This window comes from Nicotiana tabacum, chromosome 20 (genome assembly GCF_000715075.1).
Source record: "Nicotiana tabacum cultivar K326 chromosome 20, ASM71507v2, whole genome shotgun sequence".
NCBI lineage: Eukaryota > Viridiplantae > Streptophyta > Magnoliopsida > Solanales > Solanaceae > Nicotiana > Nicotiana tabacum.
The window spans coordinates 16,169,087-16,189,470 of NC_134099.1; the positions used below are offsets into that span (position 1 = coordinate 16,169,087).

General features: G+C 34.8%; 1 long non-coding RNA gene across 1 annotated transcript; it reads left to right on the top strand.

Annotated features, from left to right (window-relative positions):
* The first annotated feature begins 13,821 nt into the window (after positions 1-13,821).
* Positions 13,822-15,630, top strand: LOC107820736 (uncharacterized). The gene is made up of 2 exons (XR_001655981.2): positions 13,822-14,028; positions 15,346-15,630. It is a non-coding gene; the product is annotated as an uncharacterized LOC107820736 (long non-coding RNA).
* Positions 15,631-20,384: the final 4,754 nt, after the last annotated feature.

Sequence of the window (20,384 nt, forward strand, 5' to 3'; positions counted from 1 at the left end):
GTCCAATTGTGCTTTATGTTTAACAGATATCGAAGGAAAATGCATAGACATGGCTATCAATTCTGATGCAGTAAAAAGATATTATGTATGATTTCTTTGGTATAATTGATTGATTGCTTGTATTTGGCATTATTTTGAAGATTGAAATGATGAAGGCAATGTTCTACTATCTAAACACTTTACCCTTTGTTCCCCTTTTTGAGCCTTATTTATTTCTTTCATACCCCTCTTTTGGAATCAATAACGAAAAAGAAAAGAAAAAGAGAAAAGAAAAGAAGTGAAAAATATAACAACAAGGAAATTCAAGTATGAACTACGTTTGACCTGATCCATGTTAAGGGTATGTAGGCAGCTTTACGGCTCGGTCATAGTAAAATAAAATATCCAAAGATCCCTAAGCAAGAAACTGGGGCAGAGGTTGTATCTGTAATGAGAAATATGATTCCAAAAGTTGTAATCTTAAACCCATGTCAAATTATTTTGAGCCTTTGATACCTTTTCTTTCTAATCCCATCCAAAAGCCCACATTACGGTCCAAAGAAAGACCTTCTGATCAGTTTTTCAAGAGATGACAAGTCGAACAAACAGAAGTGATTCATATCAGGGTAATACTCCGGTCCAAGTAGGGAAAATAATGAAAATGAGAGAGTCTTATTGGTGAAAACCTTCACAGGCACCATAAGGTGACAGAAGTTGAGAGAAATAAAATGAGAGAGTCTTATCGGTAAAAATCTTCACAGGCACCATAAGGCGACAGGAGTTGAGAGAAACGAGAGAGTCTTATTAGTGAAAACCCCTTGAAGGGCACTATAAGGCGACAAGGAATTAAAAGGGGCAAATGAGATAAGCTTGATAGAAAGGATCCGTCGAGACATCAAGCAGAATAAAGATGTTGTTTCGGTAAAAGAAGATGGGTTGCGGGACCTTTTGAATGTAAGGAAGGGACATCAGAAAGATCGGTTGGTGTAAATAGACTAGGTTGATTAGTCCAAAATGCACGACATGACCATTGGGATCGGTTATACCATTCAGATAAGTTATTTTCTCTTCAAACAATTGCTTAGAAAGATTTTTCTTGTTCTATCTTTCGAAGTCATCATTTTCCATTTCTTTTTGGTCAGTAGTAGTTTGTTTTTAAGAAGGATTTTCAAAGCCAACTACCAGTTGCCAACATGGTGCAAGGTAAATGGGGATAAGACAGGCCGAAGATAATGTGACGGGACAAGAAAGACGTCATTATAAGACCAAATGATGGATTACTCTAAGATGTCGTGGAAAGTATGGAGTAAAAGTGGAAAACAACGGTTGAGAAGTTGGAGAATATAGAAGCATCAAGAAGGTTAAAAGTTATCGGCCAAGTTTCAAGACGGTCGAACAACGCAGAGCATGGAAAAAAGAAAAAGGGAAAACCATCCCCAGCAGGAACGTCCCCCACATTTTAAACTAACAAATTTTCTTTGATTTGAAGCAGGAACAGGAAATGTTATTGATGACGGAAAGACATGCCACAAGAAAGATTGTTAAACTGGGGTAGAAAATTTTCTTTCATTTCGAAAATTTTCTGGAAGTCTAACACAAGTTTTGAGGGAAGCGGTATCCCCAGCAGTTTTTGGAAGAAGGCAATACAAGTTTTAAAGAAAGCAATTTCGGGAGGAATATAACACAAGTCTTAAGGGAAGTAGTTCCAGAGGAAGGAAAACACGAGCTTTAAGGGAATTAGTCTTTGAAGGAGGAGGATAACATATTTTTGAATGAAACACTGGTGTTATCCCCAGCAGTTTTCAGAGGAATGAAACACCAGTTTTGAGGGAAGCAGCTCTGAAAGAAGATTATTCAAGTTAGAAGGAAAATGGTTCAGGAGGCAGGAAGGAACAACGGCAATAGAACGTATTTCTAAGAAGTTGTTGAAGTCAGGAGCCCGCCTGGAGAATGGAGGTGATATTGTTTTGTTGTAATTGAAGTCAGGAGCCCGCCTGGAGAATGGAGGTGTTATATTTTTAAGTCATTGATGAAGTCAGGCCCGCCTGGAGAATGGAGGTGTTATATTTTTAAGTCGTTGACAAAGTCAGGAGCCCGCCTGGAGAATGGAGGTGTTATATTTTTAAGTCATTGACGAAGTCAAGAGCCCGCCTGGAGAATGGAGATTGTTATATTTTCAAGTTATAGTCGAAGTCAGGAGCCTGCCTGGAGAATGGAGGTGTTATATTGTTAAGTCATTGACAAAGTCAGGAGCCCGCCTGGAGAATGGAGGTGTTATATTTTTAAGTCGTTGACGAAGTCAGGAGCCCGCCTGGAGAATGGAGGTTGTTATATTTTCAAGTTATAGTCAAAGTCAGGAACCCGCCTGGAGAATGGAGGTGTTATATTTTTAAGTCATTGACGAAGTCAGGTGCCCGCTTGGAGAATGGAGGTTGTTATATTTTCAAGTTATAGTCGAAGTCAGGAGCCCGCCTGGAGAGTGGAGGTGTTATATTTTTAAGAAGTTGTTGAAGTCAGGAGCCCGCCTAGAGAACGGAGGTTGTTATATTTTCAAGTTGTAGTCGAAGTCAGGAGCCCGCCTGGAGAATGGAGGTTGTTATATTTTTAAGTTGTAGTCGAAGTCAGGAGCCCGCCTGGAGAATGGAGGTATTATCTTTAAATTGTTTATTGAAGTCAGGAGCCCGCCTGGAGAATGAAGGTATTATCTTTTTAAGTTATAGTTGAAGTCAGGAGCCCGCCTGGAGAATGGAGGTATGTTATTTTTAAGATGAAGATGAAGTCAGGATCCCGCCTGAAGAATGGAGGTTGTTATCTTTTCAAAAGTTGTTGAATTCAGGAGCCCGCCTGGAGAATGAAGGTGTTGTGTTTTTAAGAAGTTGTTGAAGTCAGGAGCCCGCCTGGAGAATGGAGGTTGTTATTATTTCAAGTTATAGTTGAAGTCAAGAGCCCGCCTGGAGAATGGAGGTGGTATATTTTATGTCGTTGACGAAACCAGGAGCCCACCTGGAGAATGGAGGCGATATATTTTAAGTCGTTGACAAAGTCAGGAGCCCGCCTGGAGAATGGAGGTTGTTATATTTTAGTCATAATTGAAGTCAGTAACCTGCCCGAAGAGCGGAGGGTTGCAACAAAGATCCCCAGCATAAATTAAAGTTCAGAAGTCAGAAGGAAGGCAACTCTAGTCAGAAGAAGGCAGTTCAAGCTTCGAAGGAAAAATAATTCGAAGCTCACAAGAAGGAAATAAGCAGTTCAAATTTGACCATCAAGAGAAGACTACGAGTCAAGACAGAAAGAAAGAAACGTCAGAGGAAACACCAGTCAGCAAGACATCAAAGCAACAAGAGACACAAGAGCAAGACTGAAGATTTAGATAAGATTCTGTAATTCATAGACTATAGTTTGGTCTAGCTTCTTGTTTTTCTTTTAGCATGGTGTAATAAGGAGGTCAGTAAGTAGCGGCAGCAGCAGCAACAACAGTAACAGTAAAACCACAGCTTCATGGTAGTCCCAGCTATCGAAACTTCCCGAACTACATTGACCTGATTCCCTTTTAGCCAGGGATATGTAGGAAACCTTTGAAGCAGAGGTTCGGTCAAATCTTTCAAAAATGCTTCACACGGAGTAGCCCAACGGGCAAAAAGCGCTCGTATCCGCTCACTTTATCTTTGCACGAAAACTCTTCATGTTTTCGGACAAAGAGGGGCAGCTGTGAGCACTTGATTTTTGCCCTACAAGAACTACTCTCAAAAATTCAAAATAAAATAGTTTTGTGTTGCTTGTGATTTATTTGTATTTGTCTGTACATGTTTATTTTTTACTTTAATTAAGAAAAATACAAAAAAATGTGTTGCATGTGCATTTAGGATTTAATTTTACAATTAGGAATTAATTAAAAAATATTTGCGAGGATGAAAATCACAAAAAATATGTACTTGGCATTTTTTTTTAGCATTTAATCTCCAATTGTGTGATTTTATTTTAGTTGGTATTTAATGGTGTGATAATTGTTATTAGGAATTAATTAGTATTTTTTAATTTGGTTTATAATTTAATTTAGAATTTTAGTTTTATTAATTAGGAAATAAAAGAAAAGAAGGAAAAGGAAACCGGACTGGGCCAAATTGGCCACAGCCCAGTTCTTACCCAAAAAATCAGCCCAATACCCGGCCCAATCCAGTCCGTCTCCGGATATATCCAAACGACGTCGTATCTAGCCAATAAATCCAAGCATTTGATTTGTTTTGATCGAACGGTCCAGATCACCCCTCCCATAACCCGTTTTTGACCCATTCCCTGTACCCGGTCTAACCTGATCCCCTCACAAAACCAAACGACGTCGTTTCTCATTAGTGAAGTAATCCAGGCAGTTGATCGTGAATGATCTAACGGCCAAGATCAAATTCCCACCCCACTATATAAGCCCAAACCATACCCCCGCCCTCCAAGCCAACCCCACCCCCCCTCTCACCTCTTCGTCTCTAAGCCTTAGAGACCAAAGGAACCCTTTGCCCTCTTACCACCGTGCTCCGCCCACCGAAAATTGCCTCACGGCGATTCTGGTGGTCCAATGACCCCCAATTTCACATCATAGCTTCCCCTCAACCTCCCCACCCCAACCCCTCTAACCACTACCTTCAAATCATCCCCAATCTTCTCGAATTTTCAATCAAAGAATCAGCCAAAAACCTCACCTTCTCCGATAACAACCAAATTCACAGCCCTGAACCTTCTAACCACCCTCAACACAAATCCCTACCCGCTTAACCTCGAATCATCCCGGTTTGTTTCGAATCTTCAATCGAAAATTCGAGCAAAACCCTAAATCTACCCAACCAGTCCCAAAGTTACCCCATTGAACCACCTAGCTACCCTCGTCCCAAATCCCACCCCAGTTCTGTCCGAATCTTGTTAGAGCCTTTCGAATTTCAAATCGAAGGCAAACCCTAAAAGAAATAAACTTTAGACTGTGTACGGAGTTGAAATTTTGAGGTTTTAACCGACTTTAGTCGAGTGTTCTCAGTCGAGAACACTCGATTAAGGTCCGTTTTGGCTTCAAAATTTCAAGACGAAGTGTCAATAAGAACGGAGTTCATTTGGTTTCTGATTTTGAGGTATTTCTCCTCTTTTCCTTTTTCTTTTTTTGATTGTTGTTTGTTGTTTGCCTAATTAGGTTTCATTGCTATGTTTGTCAATTACTTCTTCCCCCCTCTTTCGGACCTTTTTCTGGTCCAAATTTTCATCATTGTATTAATTGAATTTTATAGTTAATTGGATTTAGTTGAAATCGCTCGAACCCCTGTCTGTTTGGTTTCACTCTGGATTAGTTTCTTCTTTACATTGTTGAGTATTTCGAGTTAGGCAAGTTCAGTGAGTGATTGTATAAAACTGTGATCGTTTGATATTACTGTTGGTTCAAATTGTCTTATTATGTTATGTTTGATACTTTCCTCTCCGTTGCCAATCAGTTTGTTGCATATGAATTCGTGATATTACAATGTTTCATTCATTTTTGTCTAGGTTTGGTTTAGAATTGTGAATGTAGTCAGTTATTCTCATATACATGTGCATCTTAGCAGTTTAATATCAGTTTGCTATTTGATCTAATCTGTGTAGTTTGAGTTGCTGTTTGATTTTGACTAAGGAAATTGGTTATAGCTGATGAGGTACAGGGGATTGGACTAGGACAGTAAATCACAGTAATTTCAGGGGTACTTTGGGGTTTAAAAGTTTGGCTAAGTTTTGGTTAAGTTTTGGTTTAATTCAAACTCTATTGAGTCTGTTCGTTTTGATATTTGCTGTTGCTATTGGTTTTTCAACTTGTTCTGGGTTGTGGTCGAGTTGATCCTGGGTAAAATTGGTCTTGAACTGTGATGGTTGCTGTTTGAATTCCTGGTTGTTGTTGTTTTCTCTTCTGTTGCTAACTCCTCCTTCTACTCGATTATATTTCCAGGTACCTTGTTGTCTCTAATGCCTTGAAGTTTCATTCGATGTATCTGAACGATTATGAAATCAAATGATGAGGCACTGCTACCATATGAATTTGATTCTGTATTTCACTATTAGTGTAGCTTGTAGTTATAGATTTCAAATACGCATTAGTAATTTCTGAAACTTGTCTTGTAATTAAACTAGAGAGACTATGGATTATTGATTATATGACCATGAATCTGTATTGGACTGTATGAGCTACTCGAATTTGCTATAGTTATTTTAGTTAACTGTGACGTTAATGTGAAGGTGAATCTGGGTCGTAATAGCCAATCACTATAGCTTCCATATTTAGGGTGCTGGGATCACAAACGGGTATAAAATTAGACATGACTAATTTTACGAATAACATGGTATAGTAGCTAATCACCTCAACAAGTTAAGCTTTTCCATGATTGTCCGTGTTAATTCCTAGCATGAACAACGGCTCTAAATCTGATAGACACATGAACTCGAGTTGGTAATTTTGGTTAGCATAAGGGCTGGGGTAAAAAAATCAGAATAATTGTTCGTTGAGTTGAGTTAGTTCATTAAACTTGATGGTTTAAAACTTTCAGTGAACACTTGTGCATAATCGAACTGAAGCATTGATTAATTTGATGGTTGGGGCTTGACAGCCCCTTTGCATAAAGTGTAAGCTTCAGGGCCGAAATAAATGGCCCAGGCCTGGGTCTAACATGCATATCCGTTTGGGGCCTGGACCCATGTCTGCGATTGGTCCAGTTTGTGTTGGGCCTGGATTATGATTCCCTCACGCAGACTGTTTGGAGTTTGCAGGTCTAGATGTAGTACTTCTTAAAAGATAATAATCAGTTAGGTTTTATTTTTTATTAGAGACAAGCTAAGTAGAAAATTATAGCTTGCTTTAGGATACCCTTTTAAAACAAATGAGATGAGCCTCGCCAAATAAAATGCCTAACTTGCGAGGCCTTCTTTCAAGGTTCGTATTAAAATACTTAGATTTCGGGGCGGGTCATTTAGCGAATTTCACGGCCTTCCCCAAAATAATAACATGTTAGTCTCTATAGGCGCGTATTTTAATAACATTACCTCCCTAAACTCGGGTGCGCATTTATGTGACCCAAATCCAAATTCCAACGATGTTAAAGTATGTCCAAAAGCCACGGGTGCATTTATGTGACGTGGTTCAAAACTTGTTTTAATGACGTTGCAATTTTCTTTAAAAATGAATAAAATCGGTTAAGATTAAAATTTGCACATAGGATCATAATTGTTAAAATCAAATAATTTAAGCCAAATATAACAGTTGAGAGACTGTGCTAGAACCACGGAACTCGGGAATGCCTAACACCTTCTCCCGGGTTAACAGAATTCCTTACTCAAATTTCTGGTTCGCGGACTGTAATACAGAATCAATCTTTTCCTCGATTCGGGATTCAACCGGTGACTTAGGACACCATAAACCTCCCAAGTGGTGACTCTGAATTAAATAATAAATCCCATTTCGATTGTCCTTTAATTGGAAAAAACTCCCTCTACGCCCCTGCGGGCGCATCAAAAAGGAGGTGTGACAAAAGATATAATTAATTACAGTACAAGATATTCTTGATCTTAGAGTCTCAGAAAATATTGAATGAAATAAAGAGAGACAATAGGGAAAAGAAAAACTAGGAACTTAATCTTGAAGTGTGTGAAATCGAAAGAGATATTCTTCAAGAGGAAGTTCAGGAATTGCAATTGCAACTAAATAGCATGTATAAATCCACCAGTCACAGTTCTGTGAAGTCTAACCAAACGACTTTTAAGTCAACTAGTAAACGACCTATTGGAAATAAGACTACTCGCAAAGACACCAATAGTGGATCCAGTGAAAGATCCACTAATGTTTGTCATTTTTTAATAAACTCGTCGCAAGTACTCCTTTTATATATTTCGTAATTCAAATTCCGCCAAAAGGATCTGGAGGCCTAAAAATGACCCTGATATTAATAGAACTAATCAAAGGAACCAAGCAAGCTTGGATACCTAAAAGAAAGTAATAATCTTTCTTTCAAGGAGCACCATAAGAAAAGTCGAAAGGGAAGTTAGTATCTCGATAGGGCATGTTCTAGTCACAAATTTTTCTCAAACTCTCTTCAAAGAAATTACCAAAATTAATGGAGGAAATGTTAGGTTTGGTGATTACTCAAAAGGCAAAATTATCGGTACTAGAACAGTTCATTTTAACAATAACTGTGATATTACTGAAGTTTATCTTGCAGACGGGCTAAACTACAATCTGCTAAGCATCAGTCAACTATGTGATTTTGGATATGAAGTGAAATTCGAGAAAACTGGTGTGTTATTAAGGACGAATCAGGTAAAATCATCCTTTCGGGAAAGAGGTATGGAAATGTCTACATTTTAGATTGTATTGATAATATGGATAGTTATTTCAGTTTAGCATCCATCACTGATGCTCCTTGGCTTTTGCACAAGAAGCTTGGTCATGTCAACAAGCATTTGATTAAAAAACTATCCAAGCATGAATTAATCATTGGCCTTCCTAAGCTCAACTACTCTAGAAATCATATATGTGATGCATGTCAACTTGGTAAGCAAACTAGAACCTCTTTCAAACCCAAGGATATTGTTTCTATAATCAACCTCTTCAGCTATTACATGTGAATTTGTTTAGGACTACTAGAACTGCTAGTATAGGAGGAAAAATATATGCTTTTGTTATTGTTTATGACTACTCACGTTTTATATGGGTAATATTCTTGGCTCACAAAGACGAAGCTCTAAAGAGCTTTGAGTTCTTCTGCAAAAAGATAGAAAGAGAGAAGAGGTACCTTATCTCAACTATTCAGAGTAATCATGGAGGAGCATTCAAAAGCAGATCATTTGAGAAATTTTTCAATGACCAATGATACACTCATAAATTCTTGGCACCGGGGTCACCATAGCAAAATGGAGTGGTTGAACGTAAAAATAGAACTCTACAAGACATGGATAAAACCATGATGCTGGAGCACTCCCAACCAAACTACTTACGGGAAGAAGCAGTCATCACAACACGTCATATACTAAACATGTGATTGATTTGACCCATTCTAAAGAAGACTCCATGTGGAATATAGAAAGGTAAGAGATCTAACATCTGGATAAGCAAATGTTTTGTCTACAATAATGGTAAGGACAACCTTGGTAAGTTTGATACAAGAAGTAATGAAGGTATATTTCTTAGTTACTTTAATAATAGTAGATCCTTTAAAATTTATAACAAGCGTACTCTATGTGTAGATGAATCAGCTCATGTTATTTTTGATGATAATAACTCTATGGCCGAGAAAAAAGTTCTTGCATGTGATGAAGAGATCAACCAAAATCAACCTAAGATCAGTGAACAGATGTAATACCCTATATTTTTAATAAAGGTGTATTGGTCATTATCAAAATAATAATAATAATATTGTAATAAGAAACTAACTATAAAAAAAGAACTAAATAAATAAATACATAAATAAATAAATAAATAAATAAATAGCAATCAAATACTATAAGACAACAAAAAAATGAAATAATAATCTATCTATAATTAAAAGCCAAAGACAAAAGCCCCTCATAAAGCCAAGTGGCAGATTCCTAAAAATACACTTGACACTTTAAGACATTGCTCCACATTATTAGGAAATATAATATTTGGAGTAGCCTTCAAACCGTTCATGAGTAAACCGTTCCACCTTCTCTGAAATTTTCTTATTTTTTTTATATATAAAACATCAGCCATCATCCCTTAACAATTCCCTTTCCATCACATCACTTTGTAAAAATTTACTCTTTCACAAATTACCTCCACTACACACGATCTCACCCACGTCACACAGCACAAACCTGCACTTTTCTCTTTTATCCCACGTCCCAACCGCTATATCCCCTCAATCCCATATTCTCCCACTCCAACTCTTTTGGCACATGATCACATACCACTAGATATGCTCCTCTATAAAAGGGAGATATCACGTTGAGAAAAGGAGGTTTTTTTTTGGGGGAAATTTTGATTTTTGGGAGTGAAAAGGATTTCTTTGAGACAGTGAACTTTGAGAGAAATTTCCAGATCTTCTCTTCTTCATATTTTCTGCAATTTGCTAATATAGTTTTCAAAAAAAAAAAATAGTGTAGAGAATGAAAAGTTTGAATCAGCCGATTAGCTATTGTCATTAGAGTCCGACGTCGGAGTGTTCCTATTATAGTTGATCCGTACTCGCCAGGATTCCTTATTACATCAAAGGAGTTTTATTTTATTTTTGCTTTCAACCAGGTTCATATTCTTTCTTCTATTTTTTTTTGTTTAATTTTATGTTCTCCCTTTTCGTTTTTCTTTTTCTCTTTCTTTCTTTTGTGCTGCATTTGTTATCTTTATGTTTATATAAACATGTGTTGATTTTGTAATACATTTGTGTTTCTTATATTAAATATCATTCCCATGGGTTCTATTGGAAATATATTATGAATATTCCTACCGTGATGATTTAAATCATTTTATAGCTTATGTCAGTTTAGTGCATGGATTTTTTTTATATATTTTTAAAGTTAAAGGAAATAGATATTGTAGTTTGATTCATTAGCTGACATTCATATTTTAATTGTTAGTTCCCTTTCAAGTGTAAGGAATATTTTAGTACTAAAATTTGCATATGTTTATATATGAATCTTTCCTGGCCCCAATCATCTTGGGGTTTAGATATCGTTTGGCCCCAATCATCTTGGGGTTTAGCTGACATTCATATTTTAATTGTTAGTTCCCTTTCAAGTGTAAGGAATATTTTAGTACTAAAATTTGCATATGTTTATATATGAATCTTTCCTAGCCCCAATCATCTTGGGGTTTAGATATCGTCACAATAATTTTTTAATAAGTTCAAATTTCCTCTCTTCAAATCAGCTTGTATAATTAAAAGGAGAGGATAAAGCCCTCTCCTTAAGCCAAGTGGCAGCATAATTAATTTCTTTATTTTATTTTGTTAAATTATTTTCGTTTTTCTTTTTCAAAATAAAAAGTGTAATCTATCTATAATTAAAAGCCAAAGACAAAAGCCCCTCATGAAGCCAAGTGGCAGATTCCTAAAAATACACTTGGCACTTTAAGACATTGCTCCACATTATTAGGAAATACAATATTTGGAGTAGCCTTCAAACCGTTCATGAGTAAACCGTTCCACCTTCTCTTCAGTTTTCTTATTTTTTTTATATATAAAACATCAGCCATCATCCCTTAACAATTCCCTTTCCATCACATCACTTTGTAAAAATTTACTCTTTCACAAATTACCTCCACTACACACGATCTCACCCACGTCACACAGCACAAACCTGCACTTTTCTCTTTTATCCCACGTCCCAACCGCTATATCCCCTCAATCCCATATTCTCCCACTCCAACTCTTTTGGCACATGATCACATACCACTAGATATGCTCCTCTATAAAAGGGAGATATCACGTTGAGAAAAGGAGGTTTTTTTTTTTGGAAAATTTTGATTTTTGGGAGTGAAAAGGATTTCTTTTAGACAGTGAACTTTGAGAGAAATTTCCAGATCTTCTCTTCTTCATATTTTCTGCAATTTGCTAATATAGTTTTCAAAAAAAAAATAGTGTAGAGAATGAAAAGTTTGAATCAGTCGATTAGCTATTGTCATTAGAGTCCGACGTCGGAGTGTTCCTATTATAGTTGATCCGTACTCGCCAGGATTCCTTATTACATCAAAGGAGTTTTATTTTATTTTTGCTTTCAACCAGGTTCATATTCTTTCTTCTATTTTTTTTTTGTTTAATTTTATGTTCTCCCTTTTCGTTTTTCTTTTTCTCTTTCTTTCTTTTGTGCTGCATTTGTTATCTTTATGTTTATATAAACATGTGTTGATTTTGTAATACATTTGTATATCTTATATTAAATATCATTCCCATGGGTTCTATTGGAAATATATTATGAATATTCCTACCGTGTTGATTTAAATCATTTTATAGCTTATGTCAGTTTAGTGCATGAATTTTTTTTATATATTTTTAAAGTTAAAGGAAATAAATATTGTAGTTTGATTCATTAGCTGACATTCATATTTTAATTGTTAGTTCCCTTTCAAGTGTAAGGAATATTTTAGTACTAAAATTTGCATATGTTTATATATGAATCTTTCCTGGCCCCAATCATCTTGGGGTTTAGATATCGTCACAATAATTTTTTAATAAGTTCAAATTTCCTCTCTTCAAATCTGCTTGTATAATTAAAAGGAGAGGATAAAGCCCTATCCTTAAGTCAAGTGGCAGCCTAATTAATTTCTTTATTTTATTTTGTTAAATCATTTTCGTTTTTCTTTTTCAAAATAAAAGTGTAATTATTCACTAAAAGTAAATGTTATTGAGAAAAATATGATAAAATTTAATATTTAGTTAATTATTAGTTATTATTTTTGAATTTAAATATTTATAAAAAACAAAAATAATAAAAAATAAAAAAACTACAATATATATATATTGGTTACTTTATTTGAATTAATAAATATAGATCTTATAATTAGTTATAATAAAAAATGAAAAATATAAATATATAATAAAAATAACTACCCGTTCAAATTGGCGGGAGTAGTTTTAAGTTGGAGTTTTAAAATTATTTTAAACTAAAATAATTAGCTTTAATAATTAAATGAAAAAAAAGAAGAAAAACTACCCATTCAAATCGGAGAGTAGTTTCAAGTTGGAGTTTTAAAATAATTTTAAAATAAAAAATAAAAGTAAAAAAAAATAAAAATTACCAATTCAAATTAGGGAGTAGTTTCAAGTTGGAATTTTAAGTTTATTTTAAATTAAAAATGAAAATAAAGCAATTAAAAACATATGGCACAATTAGTTAATAACAATTATTTATTAAAAATTAACAAAGAAATTAACTACCTGAATTAACTACTCAAACATGAGTGATATAATAAAGATAAATACATAAAAAAAAAGTTATTCGATGACTACATAAGTCCCTTTAATTTAATCGAAAATTTGTTCATTAAAGTTCAGACAATATTATTGAGCACAATAGAATAAAATTTAAAATAAAATTATTGCAAGATTAATAAAATATATATCTTCTATTATATTACAAAAATAAAGTAGCAGAGAAAAATATTAAATAAAATAATTTGATAATAAAATTTTTTATTAACAATGTAATAATACTAAATATTGGATGATAAAATAAAGAAAAACTAAAAAGTTATTCGTTGCCTGTATAAGTCCCTTTAGTTTAATAGAGATTTTATTCATTAAAATTTAGATAATATTATTAAGAATAACAGAATAAAATTCAAAATAAAAAAATATTTCAACAAAAATTAATTATATATCTTCTCTTATATTAGAAAAAGAAAGTGAGCAGACAAAAATAGTAAACAAAGTAATATACAATAACAATATACCCAGTAATATCTCACATTGTGGGGTTTGGAGTAAACAAAGTAATATACTAATAAAAAATTCTATTAACAATGTAATAATACTAAACAATGGATAATGTAATAAAGAAAAATATAGAACAAAAAAGTTATTCGCTGACTATATAAGTATCTTTAAGTTAATAGAGATTTTATTATTGGGTATATCGTATAGACAATAAGATGACAATTTAAATTTAATAAAGCAATAAGGTCTAATAGGATTAAATAAACACGATCATAATTTAATTTAATTAATATTTTTTTAATATTTACCGCGCATCGCGCGGGTACGACTACTAGTAAAAATAAAGAGTGAATGTAATGAATTAGTGGGCCTTAGCCCATCTGATCAAGTACGGACAAAAAAGAAAGGATTTTAAAAACAAAAAAAAAAAATAAGGATTAAAATTTAAAAGGGCACGAAGCCCATTCTGCGTAAAAGGGTTAGAAACAAAACGAGGAAAAGGGGGAAAGCAGCAAAAGCTGCGTTAAAGAGAAACAGAGCTTTGAGCCTACAAAAACAAAAGAACACGGACCAAGCTCGGCAGAAGCAAAACGGACAGAGGCGATCAAAAGCAACACTAAAGTGAGTTTACTTTGTTCTAGCAAAGGGATTTACAGAGAAGGGGAACAAGGTAGGTAAATTTTGGAACTTAATTCATAGATTTTATTCATAAATTCCATGACTATAGAATTGGGGTTGAGAATTAGTTGAATAATTAAAATTAATGAATTAATAGAGTTCATTATTTTTCATGAACGGTACTATAGGTTTGGGGTATAAACTTATATATTCTGTAAATGCCAAAAAAAAGGAGAGAAGAAGGGATATTCCTTCAAAAACCTTTCCGTTTCGTTAGTGATTGGTAATCAAATATGATTTCTACTAATATTGGTGATATTGGAAAAAAATTTACAATGTAATTTTGGTAGCAATGAGTTGGGATACTGAAATTGGTCTTGATATTTCAAGCAGAACAAGAGGGATTTGTTGGGCTATTACAATTCGACGAATTAAGAGCCAAACATTAAACTCTGAGGGTTGGGCATTCTAAATTAGCTACGAATTAGCCTAAAAATGGAAATTAATATGAGATCGATATCATGTAATTATATATTGATTGGAGAAAGTTGTACGAATTGCTCGAGATGAAGTATTTGGTATTTCGGCACGAGTACTGTGAGTAGTAATCTTCCCGCAATTTGTAGTTTCATAACTTACATGATTTACACATGATTTTTAATATGAATATGTTACCGATTATTTTAAGTTGCATGTGGAACAAGTTTTTTACTCGATATGATACTGAAATAGTTATTTGAGATGATTACCGTTGTTTTAAATATTTTCGTTGTCCCTATATCTGTTTTACCGTTACTTGAATTTACTGTTATCGAAATAAAATTATATGATTTGATAAGAACCGAAATGCCCTATATTATTTTAAAATATTTTTTACGAGTATATACGGATACAGAGACAAGTATAAATGGGAGTAGACTTTGAAAGATCCCGTAACTAATGGCGGGTTCGCTAGACCTGGTGCACCTTGTAATTATCGATGACCGTTACAGCCCTCGCTAGTGGGAAGGTAGAACTAGCATACTGTTACCGATTTCCCTTGAGTAGGGACTACCTTTATATTTGACTTATTGCGAAGAAATCCACAGTTATACCGATTATATAATCCGTTCATTGAAACCTCCCAAATGTGAATATTGATATTATACAGTGGTTACCGAGTTTATTACTGAACTGTTAATTGTATTATACTATAAGAAAAGCATGATGAGATTGAAAATTATTTATTGTTTCTAAAAGGGCATTTTTATGTTATTTTCTTTTTGAGATACTAGCATGTTTTCTGACTTGTCCCCAGTAAAAATGGTTGTGGTTAAGTGTTATTACTCACTGAGCTAGCAACTCATTCCCCGCTAATTTTTTTTTACAGAGACAACAATTGACGCGGGCGAGGGTTTTGTTAATTAGAGAGCACAGGTTGATAGCTCTTGGTGAGCCTCGCACTTGTTCGCGTGGGCGGAAATTTTATCAATTGTTATGGTCTTTTCTTTGAACTCTTAAAGTCGCTCCATGGTCATTCTTTTAGTGTCTTGAGTATTCTTTGTTATTATATACTTATGTTGAGTATCGCTCATTCTTATTAAATTTGGAGATAAAGTCATATTTTTAGTTGTTAGTGGATGGACTATTAAAGGTAGATATTTATTTTGGTTAATTGATAAAGTTATTGTCATTTGAATTGTTATTAGGATGTTTGGTTGTTGATTTGAGACAGAGAAATTTTTTGGGATGGTCCAAAAACAGAGGAAACTTTGTCCGATTTTTTGTAAAATACCGATGAGACTTACTTGAGAGAACTTGCTCCTAAATGCCGGTCATGATCCTAAATTGGGTCGTGACAACAGATTAACCCAAAAGAATCAGTTGACAATGGAAATGAAATCCCAAAGTCGACTAATGAAGTTAAATCTCAGATTGAGTTAACTAGTCAACATATTAAAGCATTACCAAACGAATGGACAAGCGAACCTAAATATCCTCAGAAGTTTATCATAGGAAATCCAATTGACGGAATGAAAACAAGAGGAGCTCTAAAAAAAGGCTAACATTGCACTCATATCTCAAATAGAGTCAAAGAAAGTGGATGAAGCTCTGAAAGACTCAAGTTGGGTATAAGCTAAACAAGAAGAACTTGATCAGTTTGACAGAAATCAAGTTTGGACATTGCTATCCAAACTAGCAAATGCAGCAATTATAGGAACCAAATGGGTATCCAGAAACAAGCTGAATGAAGAAGTCAAAGTCTTCAGAAACAAAGCAAGGCTAGTCGCATAGGGCTACTCTCAGCAGGAAGGAGTCGATTATGAGGAAACCTTTGCTCTAGTGGCTCGGTTAGAATCAATTCATATTCTGCTTGCATATTCTTCTTTTAAAGGTTTTAAACCATTTCAAATGGATGTTAAAAGTGTATTTTTAAATGGTTTCATTGATGAGGAGGACTATATTAAACAACCTCCTGGATTTGAAAACTCACAATTTTCTTACCATGTGTTTAAGTTGACTAAGGCTCTCTATGGGTTAAAACAAGCACCTAGAGCCTGATATGAAAGACTAAGTTCATTTATGGTTAGTCGTGGCTTCTCAAGAGGTAAGATCGATACTACTCTCTTTATTAAAAGGTCATCTTCATGTAATCTCATTATTCAAATTTATATTGATGACATTATATTTGGAAGTGCTAACCCTGTTCTATACAAATAATTCTCACATCTCATGCAAAGCAAGTTTGAAATGAGCATGATGGGATAATTGACTTTCTTCCTCAGACTTCAAGTTCATCAATCAGATGAAGGTATCTTCATATGTCAAACAAAGTACACGAAAAAACTGATACAAAAATTTGCAATGAGCAATGCAAAGGTACTTGGAACTCCCATGAGTCCAGTTACATCACTCGACAAAGATGAGGAAGGAAAATCGGTGGACGAATCAAAATATCGTAGAATGATTGGATCTCTACTTTACTTAATTGTCGGTCATCCTGAAATAATGTTTAGTGTGTGCAGATGTGTCATGTTCCAATCAGCTCCTATTGAGTCTCACTTAATGGCAGTGAAACGAATTATTAGATATCTCATTGGGACTACATCACATGGTTTATGGTATCCACGTCGTAAGAAGTTTAAGCTTGAAGGTTTTTCAGATGCAGATATTGTAGGAGACAAAGATGACAGTAAAGCACAAAATGGAGCATGTCAATTACTTGGAAAATCACTCATTTCTTGGAACAATAAGAAATAGGGATCAATTGCATTATCTACGATTGAGGCTGAATATATTGCCATCGGACAATGATGCGCTCAACTACTCTGAATGACTCACCAACTAAGTGACTATGATCTGTCTTTTAAGCCTGTTAAAATTTTCTGTGATAATTCTAGTTCTATCTGTTTATCAAAAAATCCAATGCATCATTCTAGGGCAAAACATATAGATATCAAACATCATTTTATTAGAGACCATGTTCTTAAGGGTGACATTGAATTATCGTTGTTACTAAAAACTAATTAGCTGATATTTTTATTAAGCATCTTCTAGAGGACAGATTTCAAAACCTTAGGGACTTACTTGTCATTATTACTTTTTCTAATTAAGCTTTTGGAATTTTCGTACTCTACAAAGATTGTGTGCTTAAGTGACTTTGTTAGAAAATCTTTTTTTTACCGTGTATCTCATTATTACTACATGTTGCATTAATGAAGCGCCTCCAATTTTAGCATTTCTTTCCACATCTTTAGTAAACCAGGAAGGAAACAGAATAAAGCAGTCGTGTATGTTCCCTTTCTCTACAATATCAGTCACGACGGTTCAATCCCGTCTTTTCATGCCTCTCTTCCTTTCTCTAAGACTTAATCTTACTTAAGCCCCCACTTCGTAATCTTCACCCTATCTCTCAAATGGCTAAAACTTCGAAAAATCTTTTTGCTTCCACTCACAAAACACCCGGTCCAAAGGGAAAATCGCTTCTCAACCATAAAAACCAGTCACTATTGGGTCTGACTACTCTGAGGGTTTCTCATCTTTTAAAAATACCTCTCTGATGATACTCGAATGGAAAAAGCCCTAGGGAAGCGTCCCATGGAAGAAGGAGTAAAAAGCTTTCATCCCAAAAAAGTGAAGATAGACTTGGATAATGTGCTAGAGTTAGAATTGAACTACTGGGATTCACCCAACAGAGACAAGTTCGTCACTTTCAAGGAAAAGTCAATTGATCATGGAAGAATCATCAATTTGGAATATATGGAAGCCCTTAATTGCAAGGTAAACGACTTCTTTAGTTTTCAGGGATGGGAAATTTCTTTGTTCTAACCCTTCCAAAAGTCTATGAAGATCTTGTTCGCATGTTCTATACAAATCTTCGTTCCCCCAAATTTGATAAAATTAAGTCATTCGTGCTAGGTCAACGTATCATTCTAGATTGTTCTACCTTTGATTTTCTGTTTAAGTGTAAAAAAAATACGGTTACTCTGCTTTGTTTATAAACTCTTGCCTTAAGATTTTGAAGTGTCATTTGAACAAGTCAAACAATGTCTTGCTGATTCACTATCTGATCCTTTGCCAAATCAACTACGGCTTAGTGACATCAATTTTGAAACATGTATTCTTGCCCACACTGTTGCCGCCACCATTCTTTCCAAAACAGGACCCTACATTACTTTATCTCAAAGGGACACCTTATTGGTCTACTACCTTCTCACCAAGCACAAAGTGAAGTTGTCCTCTTGATAATCAATTTTATAGTTGAATGTGCTGAAGAACCATCAAATTTTCCTTAGGGGATGGTTATCACTCACCTCCTCAAAGCTTTTAATATCCCTCTCTCAAACTACCCTTATGTGTTTGTCTCCAAGTGTTATAACAATAGAGCGTTTGTTAGCATGGGTTATGTTGTTGTGGATGGTACTTAGATAAAGAAGTAGTAATTGAAGTCAAAATGATTCCCTCTAGCTCCAAGGTAAAGGCTTATTCTTCTTAGGTTGTTGTCAACCATCCAAAATTGCTTGCAAAGATTGTTGCACTTGATGACAAGCTAACTGTCATCAAAGATCAGCTCCTGACTACTCAGTTCTTAGTTGCGATATCTAAGAAGTTGCCAAGGAAAAAGGTTTTGATGTCTCTAAGCTGAGAGTCATAGTTCTGAAAACTGCAGAAAAGGCAGTAAAAACCTTCAAGAAAGTTCACGATCGAGTTGATGGATTCTCAGACACAATGAACGCAAGTTTTGATCGTCTCAAGGAAGCTATTTGCAATATCCTTACCTACTTTCTTCGTCGATGATCTATGTGGTTGTGTCTAGATAATTTTTTTGGATATTCTGAATATTTTTTTGCTTTCATGCTTTTGGATTATCTGGATGATTGTAATTAAACTTACTATCTGCTAATTTTATCTGCTTGTAGTTAAACTTACTTAGTGCTCTTTTTGAGTGACGCCAAAGGGGGAGAAAAGGATAAACTAACTTGTAGGAAAATTTTGAGTCAACTGCTGGGAAGGGCCAATCGACAAGTCAACTAACTAAATAAGAGTTGACTAGTCAATCCACAAAAAAAGGGGCCACAGGTTGAGGGGGGGTGGGGGCGACTCAAAAGACCCGACAACAAGTTGAGGGAGAGCTGACTGAAGACGAGATAAAGAGGGAGTAAAATGAATTAAGTTATTTTGTCATCATAAAAAAGGGAGATTGTTAGATATATGTTTTAATGATGGAAAATAACTTACTTCTATTTATAGAAAAACAATTCAAAAGAAGGAAGTCAAAAGGCAAAGTGGAAGAGTACCAATAGAGAAGAAGTTGAGATTCTACTAAAGATCTGGAAGCAAGAATCAAGGAATCAATCATGATATAATTACGAGCTTCATGCAAAATAAATATTTGATCCAGTTATTTACGAAAGACATATCAATCAATCTGCAAGGGAGATTTGCGGAGGATAATTAATCACATCTATCAGGGAAGCAATTGCTTGCTGCAAAAAATCAACCATGAAAGCAACAAACCAAGTATAGAAAGTTACTATCTTATTCTTGGAAGAAATCAATCTTGATTGATTCTAAGGATCAATTTCCTTGGGTTGCCCTCCGTCTATAGATCTATCACACTTAGAAGATTGGCGTTCAAATCACATATATACAACAAGAGGCGCAAAGGAAGAATATACTTTGATCGAACTACTATCAATCTATTTGTTCTACTCCAAACAAGTATTATAGTTCATTCAAGATTTACTATGTAACTAGGGAGAGAAGAAAGGGAGAAAAATCACTGGTGAGGCATTGTATCTGAAGCAAGAAAAGTACTACTATCGAGACGAAGTTGTTGGTGCATAACAACACCAACATACCAATATCAAAAGATTTCAAATACTTGAAAAAGGATTCCCTTGTAACCCAACGGGACTAGAGTAGGAT